Source organism: Montipora foliosa, chromosome 11, assembly GCF_036669935.1.
Source record: "Montipora foliosa isolate CH-2021 chromosome 11, ASM3666993v2, whole genome shotgun sequence".
Classification (NCBI taxonomy): Eukaryota; Metazoa; Cnidaria; class Anthozoa; order Scleractinia; family Acroporidae; genus Montipora; species Montipora foliosa.
Window position 1 is genome coordinate 27,147,008 of NC_090879.1, and position 9,510 is coordinate 27,156,517.

General features: G+C 39.2%; 1 protein-coding gene across 1 annotated transcript in view; it reads right to left on the reverse strand.

The window, feature by feature from the left end:
- The window catches only part of LOC137976837 (G-protein-signaling modulator 2-like), an 11,301-nt gene extending 4,558 nt beyond the window's left edge, over positions 1 to 6,743 (reverse strand). Inside the window, exons 1-2 of the mRNA XM_068824174.1 lie at positions 6,653 to 6,743; positions 6,169 to 6,250 (exon numbers count right to left, since the gene is read on the reverse strand). The gene's annotated coding sequence lies outside the window, so the exon portion shown is untranslated. The remainder of the gene's footprint in view (positions 1 to 6,168; positions 6,251 to 6,652) is intronic.
- Between the last annotated feature and the right edge of the window lie 2,767 nt (positions 6,744 to 9,510).

Sequence of the window (9,510 nt, forward strand, 5' to 3'; positions counted from 1 at the left end):
CACTTTTTACCGAGAGAATCTTAAGGTACAATCGTAGAATCGGAGAGTGAATTCTGGAAAATCTTAAGGTACAATCGTAGAATCGGAAGAATGGGAGAGTGAATTCTGCTTTCTGAAACATCTTTTTAATATAAACTCTTAAGGTAAAATCATCTTCAAGGTCTTTAGGTAAAATCGTAGAATCGAAAGAATCGGAGAATCGGACAAAGATTTCTGAAATATCTGAAAGCACAATCGTAGAATTAGAAGAATAGGACGGTATATTCGTAAAACATCAAAAACTGTAGTGGTTAAATTCATCTTAAAGGTCTTAAGGGTCTTAAGGTAAAATCGTAGAATCGGACAAAGATTTCTGGAACATCTGAAAGTACAATCGTAGAATAGGAAGAATGGGACGGTATATTCGTAAAACATCAAAAACTTGAAACAAGAAATATAAGTGAAAGAAACCGACGTTTCGGTGCATCTTGCGCCATTATCAAGGTTATAAAGATAAAATGCGGTTTCTGAAAAGGCTAATTATAAGTTGAAACGAATTTGCATAAAAGAGTGCCAAGCTAATTACATGAATACTTTAGCACGAAGAGAATCCGACTGTACATTCAATGCTGGTTTAAGATATTGAATACACATTATTTCATTAACAAGGCAGTCAAATTTGTTCGTGCATTTCTTGATTACATTGAAGCGTGCTAAGAAATTGTTCGGAACAGCAGTGTTATGTTCTTTGCAATAATGCCTGTAAATAGATGTCCCTCAACGCGCGTGTGAAGGTGGTCCTTTGTGTACCCGACATAACCTGCATCGCACAGGTCACACTTGAATAAATAAAAAACGCATTGCTGGGTTACGATGTTAGGCTTGGGCTCACGCAAGCTTAAATCTTGTTTAAGCTTGCGGCTAGTAAACACGGGTTGAATGGTCTTCTGCACCTTGCTACCAAGATCTCTAAGTTGTCGTTTGACAGACACTGCAGCATCCTGATCTTTATAGGGGATAACTATCCGGATGGCGTCATCGGTATGCTGTTTAGGTTGGTGCACTGCGACTCTCGAGGTGATAAACCTGTTGATGACGGAATCAATAAGGTGATTCGGATACCTCAGCTTACGGAAAACGTCTCTCAGACGTTCACACTCTTCTGAACGCCCAAGATGATGATAGCCGGTGCGCACGATCAAGCATTGTGACGAGCAAGCCATGCCTGTAGCGGCTGTCCACATGGCTATGATAGTGCAGGAGTAGCCCTGTGTTTGTCGGCTTGACGTAAACCTTTGTTTCAACACATGGTGCGCGATTTAAAAGCTGTACCCCAAGGAAAGGGAGCATCGCATTTTTCTCTACCTTCATAGTGAAGCTCACGGCGCTATGGGCGTGGTTCAGAGTATCCAAAAATTGTGTAGCCGCTGCCAGATCCGGCATCCTAACTAGAGTGTCGTCTACGTAGCGGCGGTAAAATTCCGGGAGTTTTCCTTGACTTTTTAGGTACCCTTCAATAGAGCACATAAATACATTAGCCAAAAAGGGGTCCAAGGGGAGACCCCATCTATTTACAGGCATTATTGCAAAGAACATAACACTGCTGTTCCGAACAATTTCTTAGCACGCTTCAATGTAATCAAGAAATGCATGAACAAATTTGACTGCCTTGTTAATGAAATGCTGTGTATTCAATATCTTAAACCAGCATTGAATGTACAGTCGGATTCTCTTCGTGCTAAAGTATTCATGTAATTAGCTTGGCACTCTTTTATGCAAATTCGTTTCAACTTAGCCTTTTCAGAAACCGCATTTTATCTTTATAACCTTGATAATGGCGCAAGATGCAACGAAACGTCGGTTTCTTTCACTTATATTTCTTGTTTCAATTGTTTCTAAATCGTTTCTTATAAGACATCAAAAACTGTAGTGGTTAAATCGGATAATAGTACCCCTAAATCGGTGTATACTATTCTACGATTTAGCCATAATCGCACTGCTCTCGCTGGGGAGAGACCTTTGATCATTTTAAACATCAATGTGGCTTTAGTCTTTTTCCGGCGTGTAATATTAGATTATCCCAATTAACCATATTTAAAAGGAAACTGGCACTTTGTGTCGTAATTTGACCTGGCAATCGCCCTGGCAGCTCTATTTTGAAGCTTTTGGAGTTTATCACTTAAAGTTCAGTTGCAATTGCCCCAAACGGAGCTACAATAATCAAAGGTGGGGTAAGATGAACGCTTGATAGATTTGGAGGGCAGTGCCTTGTTCTGAGATGAATGGTCTTATACGTTTAAGGGCGCTTGTAGTTGTAGATATCCTCGTACTAATTTCATCTATAGGTTTAGACCATGAGAGGTGGTCGCATTGTCGAGGTTGAGCCAACCTTCGCTTTCAAGATCGTGTAAGGGATGGCCTGCAGTATTACCTTATCCAAGTAAGAGGGTTAAAACACGCATGGGTGCCGGAAGCCGGGTTACAGCCGAGCTGTGCTTTTCGACACTATTCACATTGTTTTTTGTTTCTCTTATTTCTGAAGCCTCATTTTAAGAGGTGGAAAGATGTTTCTATAAGCACCAAGGATTTTAAAGATTTGACTGGAAGTTTTAACTTCCTGTAAAATCTAACATGGACAAATTTGCAATTAGGTTATTTGAGGGAAACGAAGATTAATTTAAGCAACATAAACAAAACTGACTTCCGCTTTAGTTTCTATCAATAACGGAATAGACCCTTCCACGGTTTTTGACCGCCATCTTGGCTGGGGGGCAAACACGTGCACAGCTAAATTTACAGTAAATGTATGGGATTTTGGCCGACTTTGAACCGATGTAGCGCCGCTCAAAAGAGACAGATTTCCAACTTTTGCCACTACTTTAAATAGTTCTATTGATTTCATTCATTCAACATAAAATAAAGGCATTAAGGAGAGTAAGACGTCCGTAAAGTAGAATAATAAATCTTCTTATGTTGCTTCTAATTTCGTGGCAATTTGCCGTGATTATTTTAAGAAGGGTTTGTATGGAATCTTAAAAATTCGTTCATGGTCGTTGTAGCCTGTATCTCAGTATAAATGTCTTTTAACACACACTATCACTGTGGAGATGTGTCTTTTTTTATCGGTGCTACAGCGGTTCAAAGTCGGCAAAAATCCCATACATTTACTGTAAATTTAGCTGTGTTTGCCCCCCAACCAAGATGCCGCCAAAAACCGTGAAAGGGTCTATTGGCTTTGGTTTTAACAGCGTCACGATTTAAGCCATGAGTGGGTGCAAAAGTCAATCATTTTGCGCTAACACATTCAGCCTTTTACTAAAGGATAATCCGAACAGGAGATATGAAACAGGAACTGTTTAGTCACGGCCACTTTCAATGGATGAGTAAGGTTGACTGTAGAAACGGGTGTATTAATGGAAACACAGTGCACTGAATAGTGAAAGAGGGGAAATTCCCTTTTTCGGGATGCAATTACAACAGGCCAATATCTACATATTTGAATTATGGATGACTGCAGCTTACCAATAACTCCGAATCACACCCCCCTTTTTTTAATAAGTCATCCACTGAGCAAAACAGTCCTGCTTTACTTACTTGATCATCAAACAAATAAATCAAATAACTCATGCCGAGGGATATAGATCAATTGAAGCCTTTAAGTGCTACTGTGGTTCTTCATTGACTCCGAGCTTTCCCCGATCTACGGCATCATCAGGGAGCCGTAGATCGGCGAAAGCTCGGAGTCAATAAAGAACCACAGTGGCACTTAAAGGCTTCAATTGATCTATATCCCACATCATTACGGCATGCTGCTAAAGGACACATTCAAACGTTTAACTCATGCCGAGTTTGGCAGTTGAAAAATTCAGCATCGCGTTGCCAATGAAAACCGAGTGAACTAGAGTGATGGCACAATAGTGAACTAACGCTTTGGAAAGAACAAGAGCTTTAGATATTCCTTCTGAAAAATCAGTTGCTTCTTGAATCTTTACGCATTCATGCCACCTTGTTTTGCATTTGACTTACCAATTGCTATATGGCAAAACGCGTTTCAGTTAATCAGAGAGGTCTAAACGTTACTTATCACTAAAAACCCAGCACAATGACAACTTTAGCAAAGAAAAACTTAAGGGAGAGGACTCGTCATAAAATGTCCCATTCATTTATTTGATCATAGTTGACTGGGTGTTCACAATGATTTATAAATGCACGCCAAGGATCAGCGGTTCATTGAGCAAGTTAGAGAATTTATTCATCAGCTATTGGAGCTTTAAAATTACAAACTGTGAAACATCATAAGTCCATCACACGTAGAAAGGAATTGCATTGCGTTTGGGTAAGAACATAATACTCTATGTTCGAAGCCTTTTTGACAGGGAAGGGGCGGGGGCATTGAGGTCTATTAGAGACTGCAAACCCCCCTTCCCCTAAAAAAAATAAAATCGCTTCTACAAACTGAATATCTGAACATTCCAAATACATTGCTGATGCATGCATGATATGGACTTAACGTATTCATGTTATAGTCAAGTATTTGTGGAGGCCTTGGTTGTAAATAACGCATATCCTCTAGTTTGTGTTTTTCGGCTTAAATGTAAGAGATCCAGATCCCCGCCAAAAAATTGTCCCTAAGTGGATGGTAATACATCGCAACAGAGGCCTTAAGATATTTGAAGAGAGTGGAAAGAAAGATTTTGCTACCAAATGCATGAGTGGTATCGATAAGGCGGGACAGTGAATTGTCACGAGAAAAGAATAGCGACAATTAAATAGTCATTTATGCTTCATGCCTCACACAGTCTGACTGATATTGTTGGCAAGGCATTGCTCTGGGCGAGCTCCGTTTGCTGGGACACAAATAATACCACATTTGTTTGGGATACTTTGGCCAAGCCCTGATGGGCTAGGCCGTTTATTGAAAATCAGCGTGGTAACCTAGGAAATACCCAAATATAGAAGACATGATCCCAGCAAAGATGAGGGGACACACGCCATCCACAAGAAAGTAAAAAATAGGGAGGGTGGGGAGGGAAAATTGATTTGACTCTGTTGAATCAGCCTCCGCCTAGCTTGTACAAATGGTGAATGATCTAGAGAAAATCCCGGATGACAGAAATGCCCAAACTGCAACAAGGGAAATAACTAACTAAGCATGTCACACTCAGCATAAATCCATTTATTTCCTCTTGGCAATAAACTTCCTGCATCGATGGAGTTTTCGAATAAGTTAAAAAACAAGAAAGCCTGAGATAATTTCATTTTGAGTCGTTGTATATCGTGTTATCGTGTTAGACTAAATATGAAAGGCACACATTTCGTGTAAAAAAATGCCGTAACATAACGGTTGTGAAGAGAATAAACATTTTTATAGATCTGCAAAAATCGGGTTTCTTTATTGGACGAAAAGTTAAAAGTAAAATAAGTCTAAGACATAATTATCGATCAACGATTTACTTCACCACTGATGCAAAAGACATACTTCAAGTGCTACTATGACCAAAAAATCAATTCCCCTTTTTCTTTGGAATTCAAAACTATGTTAACTAAACACTACGTGACCCAAGTTTTAAGACTTGATTTCAAAAAGACACGTGTTTATTTTAACTAGAATTTTCCTATTTAATGGTCCACCATTACTGACTTTGAAATATTTGTGAGAGCTGGATCGAGGAGAAAATAATGTAAAAGACTCATTAGTTTAAGAATGCAATGCGTGTGTACGAGGCCTAATTAATATGCAGCACGGGAGACACGGGCTTTCAGACTTCTAAACTAGTGTTTGCCTATAAAATGAACTGCATTTTAAGCTGGTTAGTAAATGACGTCACTTTCCCTAGATCCTATCCTCTGAGGTCCCTCGGCCAGTTTTGAACGTGAGTAATGGCGGACCGTGAAATCCAAAATTTACACTCAAAGTAAACAGCCTTTGGATAAATATCCAAAATCAAAATTTTGCCATTGAGGTGTTGAACAAACACAAGGAAAATCTAAAGAAAAAACTTTTGTTCAATTCAAACAGGCGTTACGGTTGTTTTGTAAAGCCTGCAGGCCTAGGATATTGTTCATTCGTCCTGAATTTTAATCACAGCCGTTGGCAAACCGGTATAGTCAAGCACACAGCGCTAGTTTCAATACCCTTGAAGTATTAAAGTATTTAAGATCATTAGGACGAACTTGAGAATTACTGACCTTTTTTTCCTGAGTCACTCAGAAAGACACAGCATAGTAATTAGGGCGCGACCAAAGAACGAAATCTGCAGTCTGATAAAAACTAAAGGAAAAAAAAGAAACACCAATAACGAAATGGCAATACTTTGGAATGATGCGCGCCTCACAAATAACTTCCTTTGCCTCAATGTACTAGAAACATACACTTAGTTTCCGTTCCTTTGTGACAGTGTGAAACTAATCTAAGACATTTAGCGTGAATTAAACTTTAAAAAAAAACTATAACAAGCTGTAATGGTGTCAAAAGCAAAACACACGCATTTGTATCTTTAAATCGAGTTCTAAGATAATGACACGATAAGCTTAGCAAACAGAAGAGCATCTTTTGAGCCACCCTGATCTCGATTAACAATCTGACCATAAATGCATTGTTTCTAAGTAGCGATGTTCGGATGGAATTGATTGTTCCTAAACCGTTCTATAATCTGTGGAGCACTTAACTTACCTTTTGCAAATAATTTAAAAGTCTGCGTTTAAACAATGCAGAGATTACAGCAGGACGAGAAGACAGCAGTTTGGAAGAATCGTACTTGTCGAAGGCGCGGAAGGTGATTTGTTCAGTTGCAGTTTTGAATATATAGCGGAAATCGTTCTATTATCAGCTCTGTGATATCACGTTGTTTTGACTCCTGCATTACAAATAAACGGAAAATGAAATTACCCCCGCTAAAGATAAAACAAAAAAGTCTCCGGCTTTAAAAATACCCGACGATTTAGTAAACATGCTCATCTAACTAAACCAGCACGCCTATTTATTCTGCTCTCAGAGGTTTACGGCAAGGGAAGTATATGAAAAGGAAGCACTCGAAAACGAAGAACATAGCACGAAGCACCCCAAAGGTCTAAATCGAACTAAACACCCTAAGTCGAAAACGAAGTCGAATCCCAACTCGAAAATGATGCACTCAAACCTCGAAAACGAAGCATCCTAAGTCGAAAACGAAGCACCCTATTTTTGCCATTAAAAGATCGCTTTAACCAGAGGGAAAAACCAAATTTAATTGTTAATCAGAATAAAAATCAACTTGTTACTAAAGATCGTTTTTCTGCTGTTTCTTACCATATCCTTGAGTTGACAAAGTTGGGTACGCAGTACAAAACCACTATGGTCTTTAAATCCTTTTAAATGGTCTTACACCCGAGTATTTAAGCGTTGTATTTATCAATCGATCTGACGTTACTAATCACTGAGGAACTCCGTGAACAAACTTGCTGTTCCAATACCATTTTTTTGGAAGACAGTTTTAGCTGTAGCGGGGCGGTGCTTTGGAACAGCTTACCTTCTGAGCGTCGGCAGGTAGAATCCCTGAATAAAGTGAATATACATACACATACATACATGGAGAAAAAAGATGAAAAAAAAAAACCTTTAGGAACATGAACGAAATCTAAAAATAGATTTCAAATAATCGTTATGGGGGTACAGGGAATCGCTCTCTTATCTCATATTCTTCTGGTCCTAGCGACCCCTCCCATGTGTAACCCTTTTTTTCTTGTTTTTGTTAAAGTTATACTTAGAACTGAAGACATACTCTGTATTTTTTTTTTTTGCAACCAGAATTCACTCTGGTCGCACAGAGCGCATAAGCGCCGCCCTCGAATAAGCGCCGCATTTGGGACAAAAAAGTTTATAAGCGCCGCCCTCGAATAAGCGCCGGACCCCCGATGCGGCGCTTATTCGAGGAAGTCCGTATAACCAATGTAATCTCCTTTCGAGTACAAACTCCAGCAATAAAAAGTTCAAACACACTTTATTCTTCATCAATAACTGCCTATGATGGCGGGAACTCGACGCATGTGGTGAAAAGCGAAAAGCGGTTAATAGTTTGTTAGAAGCTGGTAACTGAATTGACTGCTCCAAGCGAAGAAAGTTACAAAATGCACTGAACTGCACGAAGCGAAACTTCTAGATCTGCTCACAAAGCGAAATTGTGGTATAGCAAACCCTATCAACAATCATTGAAAGCTTGATATTGGGATTTCGCAACAGAGCCAATACCTTGCATTTATCAGGGTTTAGAATCATCTTATTATTTCGAGACTATTCGCTCATTACCTGAAGTACTTTATTAAGAACGAGTTCAGCAAAGGCTGGATCAGTGTCAGCAAAATACATTGCAAGGTTCAGTGGCTCTCATATACCGGGCTCTGTTTTCGTTAATCATTACACATATACCGGGAACTCAAATCGTTAATCATTACATTACAGTTTCTGTTCTAAACTTCTGTGTAACGAGCAATTTGCTCAGACATTTAAAGGGAACAAAGACTCTGAGTACGGGAATCAGACCGCACATCCTAATTCCTCCATTTGCACATAGCCACAATTCCTTGCACCTTTCATCTTATCGCAAACAAAATTCCTTGTGTTTCGAAGAACAATCCTTTCTCCCGATTAGAGAGCTGCCTCGTTCATTCTCTTCAGGCTCACTCACTGCGGTAGCAAAGGACTTGAGTTTTATGATATACGTGGTTTTGACATGCACATGACTTGCTTTACATCGGAGGCTATCGTGAAAATCGCTGGTAGATATTCACCATGAACAATGTACCCAAGGTCTAGCTTTGTAAGTACTTCCTGCCGTATAATAAAACGAAAATAACTCACTTACTGGAAAATTATAGACGAACGATCGACGTTTCGGCCATATCACACGGCCTTCATCAGGAAACTGCCTGACTCGGCCGTTTCCTGATGAAGGCCGTGTGACATGGCCGAAACGTCGATCGTTCGTCTATAATTTTCCACTAAGTGAATTATTTTCGTTTTATTATATGGCTCAACTGGATGACTGGTACAATTCATTGTCACTTCCTGCCGTGTACCTCAAGGATAGCTCCTTGGACCAATTCCGTTTGATTCACTAATTTCTCTGTTCCTAACCTATGACACACTTACCTGGGGTAATAGATATTTCAACACACTTCATTCCTTCGTTTACTAAATGTGAAAATTTTCACTCAAGTAACGGAAATTTACAAATAGAATACCAGAGGAGGCATTAGCTATATAAGTCGCAAATTAAGGTCATTAAACATTCCTATTCAAAATAACCTATGGCCATGCGTCTTAAAGAAATTCTAAGCGTTAAAAATGATCTTCGAAGTAAATACAAAAATTTGAACAATCTAAAGCCTGGTTTTCAATAGCGAAATAAGCACAAGCGCAAAAAGTGATTTGTTCAGTTGCAGTTTTAAACATTGCGGAATCGTTCTATTATCAGCTCTGTGATATCACATTGTTTTGACTCCTGCATTATCACAAATAAACGGAAAATGAAATTACGTCCGCTAAAGATAAAA